The sequence below is a fragment of the Arvicanthis niloticus genome, chromosome 1 (genome assembly GCF_011762505.2).
Source record: "Arvicanthis niloticus isolate mArvNil1 chromosome 1, mArvNil1.pat.X, whole genome shotgun sequence".
NCBI lineage: Eukaryota > Metazoa > Chordata > Mammalia > Rodentia > Muridae > Arvicanthis > Arvicanthis niloticus.
The window spans coordinates 159,834,821-159,848,899 of NC_047658.1; the positions used below are offsets into that span (position 1 = coordinate 159,834,821).

Genomic DNA, 14,079 nt, shown 5'->3' on the forward strand with positions numbered 1-14,079 from the left:
GTCAGAAGTCCAGCGTCACGCTGGAGATGCCCACCAAGGCAGCAAGACAAGAAAAATAAACATGGAAGACAATGTTCTCGTTCCATGAAGATCGCCAGCTTATATGTTTTGAGATCCTGGAACTTCCAAAGGTGTTGCATGGAATACAAGAGGAAGATGGAGTTTCAAAAGCTGGAGCAACCTCTGGGCAATGTTATCCAACTAAGAATACTGTTTATAGTATCAACCAAACAAGGTTATCCAACTAAAGGTACTGTTTGTTCAGAGTATCAACCAATCAAACAAACTGTAGGGTACAGGCTGCGAGTAAAATAATGCTTGGAGGGACCTGGGTGGAGAAACTCATGAAGCTTTATCAAAGCACAGAGAGAATGGCCTGTCTGTGGTGAGCTGCAAGCACAGGACAACCTTGGAATTTTTTTTCACCTGAAGCCTTAAGTTTTCTCATTTGTGGTATAGGGCACCATGTCTCTTACCCACAGAAGGCTTCAAAGATAAAGAAAAGAAGTGTGTGCCCTTCTATTGTGACCGAGTTATATATGCCCTTATCACTGCTAACTGTCCCTGAAGGGAGCAGAGCCAAGATGTTGGTTATCTTAAATAAGGGATGGACATGTGTGTGTGTGTGTGTGTGTGTGTGTGTGTGTGTGTGTGTGTACAAAGATTCTTTGAACTGTATGGGATGTTCCTGAAAAACTGGTCTGCATGCCAGATGGCAAGAAAATCAGTCAGAGGGTAGATCATTCTAATGTCCCCTCTCTGTAAGAGGTGTGTGTGTGTGTGTTTGTGCACACTCCAGTTGTGAATGTACGTGCATCATATATGTGCAGAAGCCTACCAAAACCAGAAGGCATCAGGTTCCCTGAAACTGTAATTAAGGTGGTTATGAGCCACCATGTCAGTGCTGGGAATGAACCTGGGTCCTCTGCAAGAGCGGAATGAGCTCTTAACCTCTGAGCCATCTCTCTAGCCCCTGGCAGCTTGGTTTTGTTTTCCAAGACACTGTCTCTCACTGGCTTGAAGTTTACAGGTTGGGCTAGTGGCCAGTGGCCTCAGGGATCTCTCTGCTTTTGAGACCAAAGCTGCCTTTTGACATGGATTCTGGTAATGAAACTCAGGACTTTGTGTTTACCTAGCAAGCACCTTGCTGACTGAGCTATTTCCACAACTCAAGAAGAATGAGTCTTAAGATACTCAGTCTTAAATCTGACTTGAGAGGTAGTCATATCAGGGTCATACAGGGGTATAGACAAACCCAGCAGCGGATAAAGAAGTCTCATTTCTCTATGTGTGATTCTGCTCTTTCCTCTGTCATTTCTGTTTCCTGGTGAAGGATACTCTGCACTGAGCTCGAGGTTTTTCCTTTTCAAGGTGGCCTGAGAAACAAAGGTCTACTGGGACTCCACACTGTTCACATGGTATTTTGTAGGATTAGCCCATTGCAACTGTCTGTGACTTAGACACTCCACGCATGGTAGTATATACTTGTCGTCTCAGCATCCAGCGGGATGAGGCAGGAGGGTCGTGAGTCAAAGGTCAGTCTGGGCTACATATCAATACTGTCTTCTAGCAAGTAGGAAGATGGCAATGTTTCTGAAAGCTGTGGTTCCCCAGGCTCAAGCTGGGATTGACTTTTATAACTTTTTAGCTCTGCCGCTAGATTGCTGACCTGCGTGGAGAGAAAGACCTCAGCTAAGAGTTCAAGCGACAAAGTTCAAGTTTGTAAAATCAATAGAGAGAAAAGGACTTGGGAAAAGTAGGGATTTGCCAGAAGCCAGTGTGTGCTTCCCGTTTTCAGTGACCTGTGTTGAAATCTTGTGATTTATGGAAGATGTTGAGAAATGATACAGAAAATTGGCAACAAGGGAAGTTACTCTTGAAATCCATTCCTATAAAGATAAAATTGGTTTCTTAAAAAGTCTTCATAGATTTAGTTCTTAAACCAGCACTACCACTTATGTGTCCCCCTCCCCCTTTACTAGGCATTATGTGGTACCTCCTCCCTCCCAGGGGAGCTAATCCTGTTCCCTGGTCAGGCTGTCCCATTTCAGGGTACATCTCTCCCACCTCATTTGAGCAGGAACATTGTTTTTGGCAAACATCTCATTGGGAAGCCAAATTCAAGCTCAGGCCTGACTCTAAGTTCTGTTAACATTAATCTCCATTGTTGGGGCATTGTGATGCATATTACATAAATATTAGAGAGAGTCTTGCAAAGGCACTGGTAATTATTCTACACACACACACACACACACACACACACACACACACAAACACACATCAGAAATATTCTTTTAAAAAATAAAATTTGGAGACTAGAGAGAGCTCAGTGGATAAAGTAGTTGCTGTGTAAGCATCAGGCTTGGAGTGGGATCCCTTAGGCTGCCATAACAGCTGGGCAGGCATGGTAGTCCATATGGAATCCCAGCACTTGGGAGGCAAAGAAAAAATGGTCCCTTGAGAATTTGGCTAGACATAGCTGAATTGGGCAACTCTGGGTTCAGAGAGAGACTCTGCCTTAATAAAATGGAAAGCTACTGAGAAAGACAACTGATGTCAACTCCAGACCACACACATGTGCACACACATGCAGTGATCCATATTCATATGAACAAATACACACCACTTACGGAAACATGGTTTTCTTTCTTAAAAAAGAAAGACCTGAAAGGTATTCCAAACTGTCTAGATGAAGTCACCAGGACTTTGATTCAACCATTTAATCCCATCAGACTTTGTTTCCAACACCCACAATTACAATTGTCTAAAGAACTTGTCTCTGGGTTTTGCATTCAATAGAAAAATATTGCTGTTGGGTGCTGGAAAACAAAACAGGGGACACCGAGAAGTGAGGCTTTTCTGCAGCACACTGGAACCCCTTAAAGGCTATTCTAGGTTCACAGAAAAATCAGGAAGGTCGAGCTTTTCTGTACAGCCCAGCCTCACTTCAGCACGTGGCCACCTCTGCCATTATTAACATCCCTTCCCAGAGCAGGACTGACTAGCAGAGAGCCACATGTATCTGTGGGATAAGGACAGATATTTAGAACGTAGTAGGTAGGGATTATGCTGGCTTAGGGGAGTAGCAGAAGGAGGGGCTCCTCCAAGACCCATGACCTCTCTAACCCCAAGTCGTTCGCTAGATCTCCAGTGCCAGGTATGGCTTCCCTTCTGTTGAGTGTGTCTTAAGTGTAGTTAGAGAGCTATTGGTTACCACCAACAGGAGCCCCATGGTTGTGCCCTATTGTTATTTTGCCATATTTGTTGATGTTCAAGGTCATCAGCATCATAGCTGAGTAGGACGATGGGTTGTTTCCCTCACTTGGAAGCTTGCATAGCACCTTCTGGTACCAGGGAAGCTAATACCCAGAGAAGACTTTCAGGTCAGATCCTCAGGGCCTTGTGTCTGAAGTACATGGTATCTTCATCAATAGAGATTTACCTTCAACACCCGTGAGACTAGCAAGAGCTATAGCAACGGCCTATATCATGTTTTGGGAGTCTCTAGGACACCCCTGAGCACAGCTTGAAGGGGGCTTCTCAAGCTTGGTGATGGGTTTTTTTTTTATATAGTCCATGGCTCTTAGGCTCTTAGGTTGAGTCTCATCAGACCAGATGGGTAAATTTCATTTAAACTGTATATGTATGTATATGTATGCACATAGACACATATGTATTATATGCAATTTTAGGGAAATAAATAATTTGATTTCTTAGGGCTTTTCAGACATCCTTTAATCTTATTTACCATCTCTCTTTCTCCTTCTGTCTTGACCTCCCTCCCTGTCCCCAACAGAAGTGCCTCTTTCCCATTGCCCCTTTTAAATCACTTGCACCCTGCTACTCCCTGTAGCCTCCTCCCTGGTCCCCACCCCCATTTCCCTTTTGTGTTCCCTTTTCTGTATTACACAAGTTGTACTCTCATGTCTTAGTCAGGGTTCTATTGCTGGGAAGAGACACCAAGACCACAAAAGGAAAGAGTTTAATTGGAGCTTGCTTGCAGTTTCAGGAGTTTAGTCCATTGTCATCATGGTGGGGAACATCGTGGTACACAGGTGCCATCACGGTGCTGGAGAAGTTAAGAGTTCTACACCCACATCGGCTGGTAGCAAGAAGAGGGAGAGCCACTGAGCCTGGCTTGGGCTTCTGAAAAGCCAAAGCCCATGCTTGGTGACACATTTCCTCCAACAAGGCCACACCTACTTCAACAAGTAGTACCACTCCCTAAGTATTCAAATATATAAGCCTATGGGGACCATTCCTATTCAAGCCACCACAGTTCACATCTTGAGATTTAGAGCTAGGAGCCACAGAAGAGAGAGAGCCTCTGAGTCTGCGTTACCTCACTCAGTACAGTCCTTTGTAGTTCTATTTACCTGACTACAGATGCATAGCACCAAGGCCAGTCTGTGTGGTGCTAGGGATAAAGCCAGGACTTTGTACAGATTAAGCAAATGCCTGACTACTTGGAGTATATCGTATCTCCAGCACTAACTCAGCTATATTGTATCTCCAGCACTAACTGAGCTATATCATATCTTTAGCACTAAGTGAGCTATATTGTATCTCCAGCACTAACTGAGATATATCTCCAGCACTAACTCAGTTATATTGTATCTTCAGCACTAGCTGAGCTATATCATATCTCCAGCACTAACTCAGCTATATTGTATCTTCAGCACTAGCTGAGCTATATCATATCTCCAGCACTAACTCAGCTATATTGTATCTTCAGCACTAGCTGAGCTATATCATATCTCCAGCACTAACTCAGCTATATTGTATCTTCAGCACTAGCTGAGCTATATCATATCTCCAGCACTAACTGAGCTATATCATATCTCCAGTACTAACTGAGATATATCTCTAGCACTAACTCAGCTTAACCAGTTCTTCCCTTTGGTACACTGAAGATATCAGTTGTCTTTGCCATCCATTTTTGATGTTGTGATCTCATTTTTCACTCTTCCATTTCACTGAAGGTAATGTGTGTTTTCTTTCTCTCTTGGTTGTGGTTGCTAGGCTCACTTACAACAGTGATGTCCCAAGGTGATTTCTCTGCTTAGTTAGCTTGAGTTCTCTGGACTTCCTACTTCATGGTGCCTTCTACAGCTCTAGAAAATTCCCAGGCATTATCTTAGCCAATCCCCACTGTTCTCTCTTGGGACCTTCTCCCTGTATTCTGTGGACTTTTCTAAGTTTCCTTGTCTGTGTTTTCATATTTATTCTTCTGTATTCTGGATAATTTTAGTAATCCAACCTTATGTTAGTGTTTGGCAAACTCTTTAATTAAGATTTTTACTTATATGGCTGGAGAGATGGCTAAGTGGTTTAAGAGCACATGCTGCTCTTATGAAGGACCTGGGTTCAGTTCCTAGTGTTCATGTAGGATGGCTCATAGCTTGTAACTGCCACTAACTCCAGCTCCTTCTAGTGACCTTCTAACTCCAATACCTTCTAGTGACTTCCATGGATACCCCCACACATGTGTAAACACACACACTCTCTCTCTCTCTCTCTCTCTTTCTCATACATACACATACACACACCACTTAAAATACATTTAAAATGATTTTCATTTATAACTAGTAGCTCAGTGGGAGTGATTTCAGGTATTTCAAAACCTCAAAACCCAACCGCAGTGACAAACCTCCTCCAACAAGGCCACACCTCTTGATCTTTCCTAAACAATTCCATTAGCTGGGGATCGAATATTTAAACATGAACCTATGAAGCTATTCTCATTCAAACCACTACAATAACACTCTAGTTTCTTTGAGTTCTCGTCCATATGGCCCCTAAGTGTCAGGCTGTACCACATCTGCAACTTTTTATTGTTTACAAGCTAATTGAGTGCAAATTGTTCTCAGTGAGAGATTGCAGGCCAAACAATCTGACCCATCATATTTGCTCTTCTGGGAAAAGGATATTCTATGTTAATTGTGCATGATTATGCATATGTGTTTGACAGTTATAGTTGTCTTTAGGAAAATTGGAAATTTCAGAGGCAGAATGATCAAGGAAACACTGGGTCACAGATTTGTATTTGTTCTAAGAGGTCAGTGGGAGAAACTGAGCTCGTGTAGACTTTCAGGGATGGCCAACTTTTGACTTTGTGCTATGATGTTGTCACCTACAGATGTGTTGGGTTGAATTTATAGGTATCTTGATAGGCAGAGGACTTGTGGCCTCGAGATTGGCCATGTTTGATAGGCTGTCTATGACTGTTCCTCAGAGTGTAGAATTGAACAGTCCATCCTCCTATGTTCTGCTTGTTCTTTTATAGAAAGTTAAGTAATTTCTTGGGCAGTAAGTTTCATCTTGGCCTTGAAAAAAGAGTCATCAAAGGAACACTACTCTTAGCTGGCTTCTTCACCCCCAGACTGGCTCTCAATTGCCCTGTGGTGGCTGAGGTCCAGCCTCTTCAAGAGTGTCTGTAAGGGCAGCTGGCTCTGATGCAGCCTGGAGAGGCCACGTTAGTCAGTGGAGTCTTCTTTCTTGCCCTGATCCTTAACACTCCAACGTGTGTCTGTGACTGTGAAGGTGAATTCCTGCCTCTGGTTACGGATTAGGGTACATCAGCAAATAAGTTCGGGCCACTCATAGGTTTGCAAGTCTAGACTCTGGCCTCTCCATCATGTCACGCTTTGGCCAGTTGGTGTTGGATCAAGATCTCCAAACTTTAAACTCCAAATGTCAGTACTAAAGAGATAAGTCAGGCAGTAAAGTACTCGCCTTGCAAGCATGAGGACCTGAATTGATCCCAAGAACTCACATTAAAATGCTGGGCATGGCAGCATGGGCTTGGCATTCCAGCTCAGAGGAGGCAGAGATAGACAGATCCATGGGGCTTGTTGATCCTCCAGCCTAGACCTGTCTTCAAAAGCAGTGACCCCAGGGAGGATGGTGTTGAAAAATGGCGGCTAAGGTGGTCCTTGGGTCTCCATGCATATGGTCACACAGACAAACACAGTGATACACACATATACACATGAATTCCAAATGTCGACCATGAATTTGTAACTGATAGGCCTTCAGATTCCACAATAGGATGGAAACCTGGGAAGCTGCCATGGGCATGAGAATATACCGTAAATCATTATTTGTTCAGTCAGGAAACTCAGTGGGCTTCTTTCTGGAAAGCTCAGTGCTGGGTGCTTTAGGGCCCTTTCCTCTGAATGCTTACAGTTTAGAATATCTGCAAGGAGCACAAAAGAGTTCACCAACGCAGAGACTGGGGTGCTGAGAAGCCCTGAGAATGGGTGGGAAAGTGACTTGGCTGTGATGGTGGCATCTCTTCGATTTTCGGAGGCAGCTGTGCTCCTGTGTTTAAGACTCAAAGTGGAAAAAGCCCGATGTTCTTCCCTCCGTTTCTGCTGCTTCTGACCAGAGTTTGTGCAATTTCTATGATTAATTCATGAGCCGAGCATCAGAGCAGACCCAATTTCCTGGAAATTGCATCAAATGGCTGTTGGAATTCACGTTAATAAAAAGTTGGGGGCTAATTCTTGCTGATTCTCTCAAGGCTCACTGCCCTGCAGAGCTCTTACACAACAGAGTTCATGTGCTTACTAAACAGCGCTGAAGGGGGTCAGCTAAAACTTCAGTGAACAATGGCTGGAGCATCTTTAGAGGGAAAACAGCTTAGAATTAGATTTCTTTCCTCAGTCCAGACTAAAGGGTACACTGGCAAAGTTCCAACTTGTCCCCTCTTTTCTCGGTAAAACATGGGGCTATTTATTTAGCATTTAACCTCCACCCAACTTTCTTGACTGTGAGGACTTCTCCCTGGCTTGGTTCAGAGCATGAATCCCATCTGCTTTTGCTTGGCTTTTTATTTGCTTCTTTTTCTTCTCCTGTGGGTCTCTGATCATGTGGCTGAGTGTTTTGATCCCTATCAAAGGTGACTTTTATACTCAGCTTGTTATGCAAGCTTGGTGCCCTGTGACACATGGTGTGCGTTACAGCTTTTACATCCTTGTGCTGTGGTGTTTGGCTGTGGAGACTGTATCTGCTAAATGTCATAGTCTAGCCATTCAAATGTTCACTGAAGTAACAACTAAAGTTAAGACCTTAGCAGAGTTGCTACTCGGAGGCCAGCAGAACTCCCCCACAGCAGGCAGTGTATTCACAGATAGAAGGAAACAGAGACCAAGCTACAGAGTGTCTGCTGCTCTGTTAGTAAGTATCTTGGTCGTTCACAAAAGAAGAAAGACAGATAGTGTTACCTGCTGGGGTTTGACTGATGGTAAGGGCAGGGAGAGGTACTTGGGTCCTAGAGGCAAACTGAGAGTCGGTTTTAGCTACTCTGCTTCTGCCTCAGCACTCCCAGGCATTGTAGCTTCATATACATCTAAGGGGTCTATGAATAGATGTTATCTTGGTCCCTGGGACGATAGGTGGCAGCTGGCATGGCTGAGGTCAATCCCAGAGTGATGGAGAGACCCCACTGCCACTTATTCAACAAAATTGTTGTCTCTTCTGGTCATTTCTTGTGGTGTTGTTTGATTGAGACAGGGGTTCATGTAGCTGACCTTGAACTTGCTACGTATTCCTGGTCTTCCCGCCTCCATTTCTCAAGCTCTGGGTGCCCACTAAGGGTGTGTGTCAGCACATACAATTGATGTGGTGCTGAGGATGAAATCCAGGGCTTTGTATGTGCTAGCCCGCACTCTACCAACTGAGCTACACCTCAGCCCTCTTGGTTACTCTGACTCTCATTTAACATTTGACTCATTTATTATTTTATTTGTTTATTATTTGTTATTTGATTCATTATTTCTGTGTACACACATGCGTATCTGTATGAGCACATGTGTGGAAGTCAAAGGGTGACTTTGACTTCAAGAATTGGTTCTCTTCTTCCTTGTACATCCTGGGATTTGAACTCTAGTCATCAGTCTTGGCAGCTACTGCCTTTACTTGCTGAGCAGGTTGCCCAGCCTGTTGTTATTTATTCTTATACATACATCTATATGAATGTACTTGTGCCAGGTCCTGCTCTAGGCACATGGAACAGTCAAAAAGACAGCAAAATGTCTGCTCTGTGGTTCTTGTATTCTAATGGTAATCAAGTGCAAAATAAAATGAGAAGAACGATAACTTCTTTCTGATAAAGGTATCCTAAGGAAAGGAGATAGAGGGCAGCCCTACATCCTGTCTTACATTCCCAAGAGATGGTTTGCTTCTCTGGGTAACAGTAGCACAGAGGCCTGAAGAGAACAGAGTCAGTCACAGTCACATGACAACCCCAAGAAGTTCTTTCTCATCAAGTTCTCTAAGTGCTAGACATTTTCCATCCCACTGTATCCATTGTAGTCACACCTGGCTGTTGAGTGCTCGTAGTGTGGCTAGTCATGAAGAAACAGAGTTGAAAGTGTGTGTTTGTAGGTACACGAACCTATGCACACATGTGTGGAGGTTGAAGGTCAAAGGGCACTATCTTCTATTGATCTCCACTTTATTTCATTAAACCTGGAACTCACTGATTGGATAGTCTAGCTGGCCCACGAGCCCCAGAGGTTTGCTGTCTCTGTATGTCAGCACTGGCATCACGGGTATGCACTTCCATGTCTGGCTTTTTATCTGAACTCTGGGGATCAGAACTCAGGCTCTCGGGCTAGCACAGCCAGAACTATACCCACGGAGCATCTCCCCAGCCCTTGAGATTAAAATTGTATTTAATATTAATGACCTCAATACAAAAGTATTTGTGTAGCTAGTAGATATTTTACTGGACAGTGAAGCTCCAGTAGCAAAGACAGCTTGTCCAGGGCCCCGTGGATATGGCTGGTTTGCAATTCCTCCCTTTAAGAGCAAACCTACAAGATGTAATGATGTTTCCTGCTTCTGTTCCGTGGGTCCCTGGAGAACCTACAGAGGAATAAGACTTGGCGAGATGGGAGCTGAAAGCCCCGTGCAACAAAGAACCCATTTCCTTTCCTAGGATGGGCTCGGACCCACCCACATCGTGTGACTCACGGCTTTGGTCTCCCCCATTACTGGGCTGTGGCAGGCCCTTGTTGGCACAGGATACAGACACAGCCTTTCTAGGGGCCCAGTTGTGCATTCTGGGAAGAAATTCAGAGTTTGTTTTTCCTTGCATACCTAATCTCTGCCACAGCTCTCTCAAGGTCATTTTGTCTTTCACTTGCTGCTTTCCATCTCTCCTCAGGGCCTGAGACTTTATCCCCACACACCCCTAGGAATATCTCTGCTCCACATTAATAAAGATGGTAATGCAAACTCTGACTTTTAAAGAGGGGCTGGTGTTTGAAAATGGTTTAACCTTTAATTACCACTTTGTGTAGAAAGGGTTAAGGAGGAAAAAGGAAAGAGACATCAAAGAAGCAGATTCAGGGGACCGGAGAGTGAAGAGCTACTGTACTTCTTAGACAACAGTTGGGCTATTCTAGTGGCCCCTGGCTTTCCTGGCAGCGGGAGAGTGGGGAGGGCCATGGCAGGCTCCAGCTCCGCTCATCCACCACAGAAGGGGATTCTGCTTCAACAAGCTTCCCAAGAGAAAACAGAGACAAGGGAGCCAATCCTGGCTCCGTGTGCTGAGGATTAGAGGAGGCCCAGCAACAGAGCCTGTAATCCCAGGCTGGCCTGGATTCGTCTTTGGTTACTATTCTCCTTGTACTTGCATAATCAGAAGAAAAAAACCACTTACCTAACACCGCCCTGACAGTTATCTTAGACAAAAGGTTCAACATGTTAAACTGGAAACCATAGCTAAGTCTGCCACCATGGGTTGAGTGTTACCCCAGCTTCCACCTCTTGGTTCTAGGTGACTATTGAGAAGATCCCAGGCCAGTGGTGACAACAGTTCTTTGAGGCATGGAAACAGGAGGGGGCAGTGTGGCGGCTACAGATACCAAGCTTAGATAAATCGAGAGGTTGATGCCCTTGACCCGGTGGAGACGTCTGAGGTAGTAATGACATGCTGGCAGCATCTGCCTCCTTTTGCGGAGAGCCTTTCTAGAGCATCAGTGTGAGAACCATCTGAACCCTGTGCTGAAACTGACCTTCATGTGAAGACCAGCATCCCAGTGTCTCATTTGGACGCCCACTTCTATACGTGACTTGTCCTTAGTTTGTAGCATGTACTTCTTAGGGAGTCCTTGTTGTGAGGAAAAAACCAATTCAAACACCTTCCTCCGGGGCCTCATTGAAGGCTCCATTAACCAGATGGGATGGCATAGTATTCGCTTAACTAGGCCATTTGTGTTGTAAAAATATTTTTAATTAAAAATATATTTATTAAGGAAATACAGAAGTTTTTAATGGGAGAAAGGAGAAAAAGAAATCATCCGTGTGTGTGTGTGTGTGTGTGTGTGTGTGTGGCTTTTTATGTGAAAAATAGATTATCACACATTTTAAATTAATCTATTTATTTTTATGTGCTCCAGTGTTTTGCTTACATGCATGTCTGTGTGATGGTGTCAAACCCCTTGGAGCCGGATTACAGACAGTTTTGAGCTTCCGTGTAGATTCTGGGGACTTATGTTGGCTCCTCTGGAAGAGCGGCCAGAGCTCTTAACGGCTGAGTTGCCCTCCAACCCTCACAACACATTTAAATATCTCCATTGTGCCCTTAAATTCCTGTGGCATTACAGCTGTGTGTCTTGAACCACAGGACCTTGGTAACTTGCTGGAGGACAAGTGGGTGATGAGACCAGATCAGCCTTTATCTTATATCACAAGATAACCATACACCATTATCCTCTGCGGGTCCTCAGCTTGCCCCATCCATGGGCTACAGCTATGATAGGTCCCGATTAGCTTTGTTCTTTGTTATGCAGGTACGTTTAATGCTCTCTCTGACTCACTGAGGATTGCTATGGCGTCCATTGCTGGACATGTTTCCAGGACTGAAGGTGAAATTATCCCCTTCTATCATGGCAGCTAGAGAGACCCATCATGTTCTAGTGAGTAGCAGGATTTATTTGGGCCAGTGGCCAGGGATGTAGGTCAGTGAAAAAGCACTTGGCTAGTGTCAAGAGTGATCATAGTTTTCTAAGACACGTGACAAGAGGGAATCTTTGTATATCAACCTTCCAAATTACCCACTCTTCTCTCCTCTTTGAATGGTACAGTGTTGTCAATGTCACATTAGCTGAATTTCAGTTTGTGACAATACCTGCAGTATCTTAGCTCCTGGCTACAAAGTAGGGCCATCCGATAGAAAGACTTGTTGGAAGTGTGGAATTTTCCTCTCCTAGGACTCACACTCCAAGACATAGATCAGGACAGCCTTTGATGTCTACATTGTGTCAAGGTCACATTCAAAGTATCACAATGTGGCACTCACTGTAGCAGATACAGCACTGCCACAGGGTAAACCTTCTATATGATCCTGGAATCGGGCCAGAGGTTCCAGTGACTTCTCTGAAAAGTCTCCTCGTGGTGTGGGAGGGCAAGGCTTCCTTCTCCGGGAGATGCATAGCGTGAAGTGCTTTTCGGTGAGAACCGCAGAGAAGTTGGGGAGGATGAAGTGTGAGGTCATCGTGCTGAGTCTTATGCTTTGGCAAACCTAAGTCAGTGATGGCCCTGAGTTCTGAGCTGAGACGTTTCGATGTAGCTGGTGCTTGTGGGTCAGGGGCTGGGGCCGGTGCCCTTAGGTGTCTGGGGCTGAGTTAGCATCTGAGAGTTAAGCAGGGCTGGGAAAGCCCATGAGCTCTGACTAACCTAGAAAGAGGTTCCCCCGGGGTTCCCCAGGGAGCTCAAGGGTAGCAGGTAGTCAGTGAGTGGTGGAAGTGGTCTGGGTGTGTGTGGGGGGGAGGGGGGGGTTCTGGTGTGCAGCTGGTTACGAGCTGTCCAAATGCATAGGGCTGACTTTCACCCCATTTTTGTCAGCCTTTGAAGTATCACCAGGTGGGTTCAATCTACTCTAGCAGCAGGGTGAACCCCTGTTGTTGACACCCTCAGGGTTAGTAAAGACGGGAGACCATCTTCCTCATCACCCCCCCCCCCCAAGGATCTAAGAAAATGACAGGAGTTCAGTCGACATCCACCATGTGTGAGCTCTCCGAGAGGTTTTGATCTGAAAAAGCGGATTCTGCTGCTCGATTTGGAAGGGGATTAGAATGAATGAAGGCTGGATCACGGGGCTGAACGGCAGAGCAGCTGAAATGTTGGCTTTATCTTACCTGGCAGTACAGCAGCAGGTTTTAATTTCAGAAATCACTCAGAAGTGCAGTTTGGTTTGATGGTTTAAATGTGAGATTTTTTTGAAAGAGAAATTAAAATTGGCAAGAGAAACCGGTTCCTGGAAAGAGCAGACTTCCGAGTAGTTAAACCATGGAGAGGGGAAAACAGCCCTCCGACTGTAGAGAAGGCCTTGCTGAGGTCTTCCCAGGGAGGGCCTTTGGGAAATGAGGTATCTTCCGCATGGAAGGCTCAGCGACCTTAGCCTCTGAAGGTCTCCTGGGCACCAGCACTGACCGTACTTGGACGTCCCTGGTCTCTGCCTCAGTGGATGCCACTTGCCACTTTTGCTCCCAGTTCTGACAAACAAAATGTGTCTGGCATCTTCGTAGGAGGGGATGTCACCTTTTGCCACTGCCTAGAACAATGGAGAACTCATTTTTCCTGCTGGAAGGTCGTTGAGTTATTACCAAGTAGCAGGTCTCATCGCTATATCCGGTTCTACAGAACTTAGCAGGAGACGTCCAGAGCATGCAGGTTGGCCGCCCGACTCAGTCTGTTGGTCCTTGTGAGTATCTTGAGGGCCAAACTGTCACCAGTGAATCTAGAACTTAAAAAAAAAAAAAGTAGACAAAGAAAACAAAAGGAACGGCCACCGGCCACAGCGATGCAAAACTGGGGATGTGAACAAGGCCCTCGGAGGCTTTGGAATTTTTTTTAAAAATGTAGGGCAGGATTAGCCTGAGACCACCTCCTTCAGATGCAGTCTCAGGAGACCGCTGCAGGGAGCTGGCCTGGGTGTTGATACGTGAAGAGGCTGAGAACATGAGGCATGAACGTAGACTGATATTGTGTGCCATTTACACTCAGCATGTGTAATGCAGTAGGAATGGCTCTCAGCGGCATGTGACTCTCCTTGCAGACGGTAGG

The 14,079-nt window shown here is 45.2% G+C and overlaps 1 protein-coding gene across 3 annotated transcripts in view; it reads left to right on the top strand.

Annotated features, from left to right (window-relative positions):
- Positions 1–14,079, top strand: part of Rbm20 (RNA binding motif protein 20) — a 187,801-nt gene that overhangs the window by 103,844 nt on the left and 69,878 nt on the right. The window lies entirely within an intron of this gene.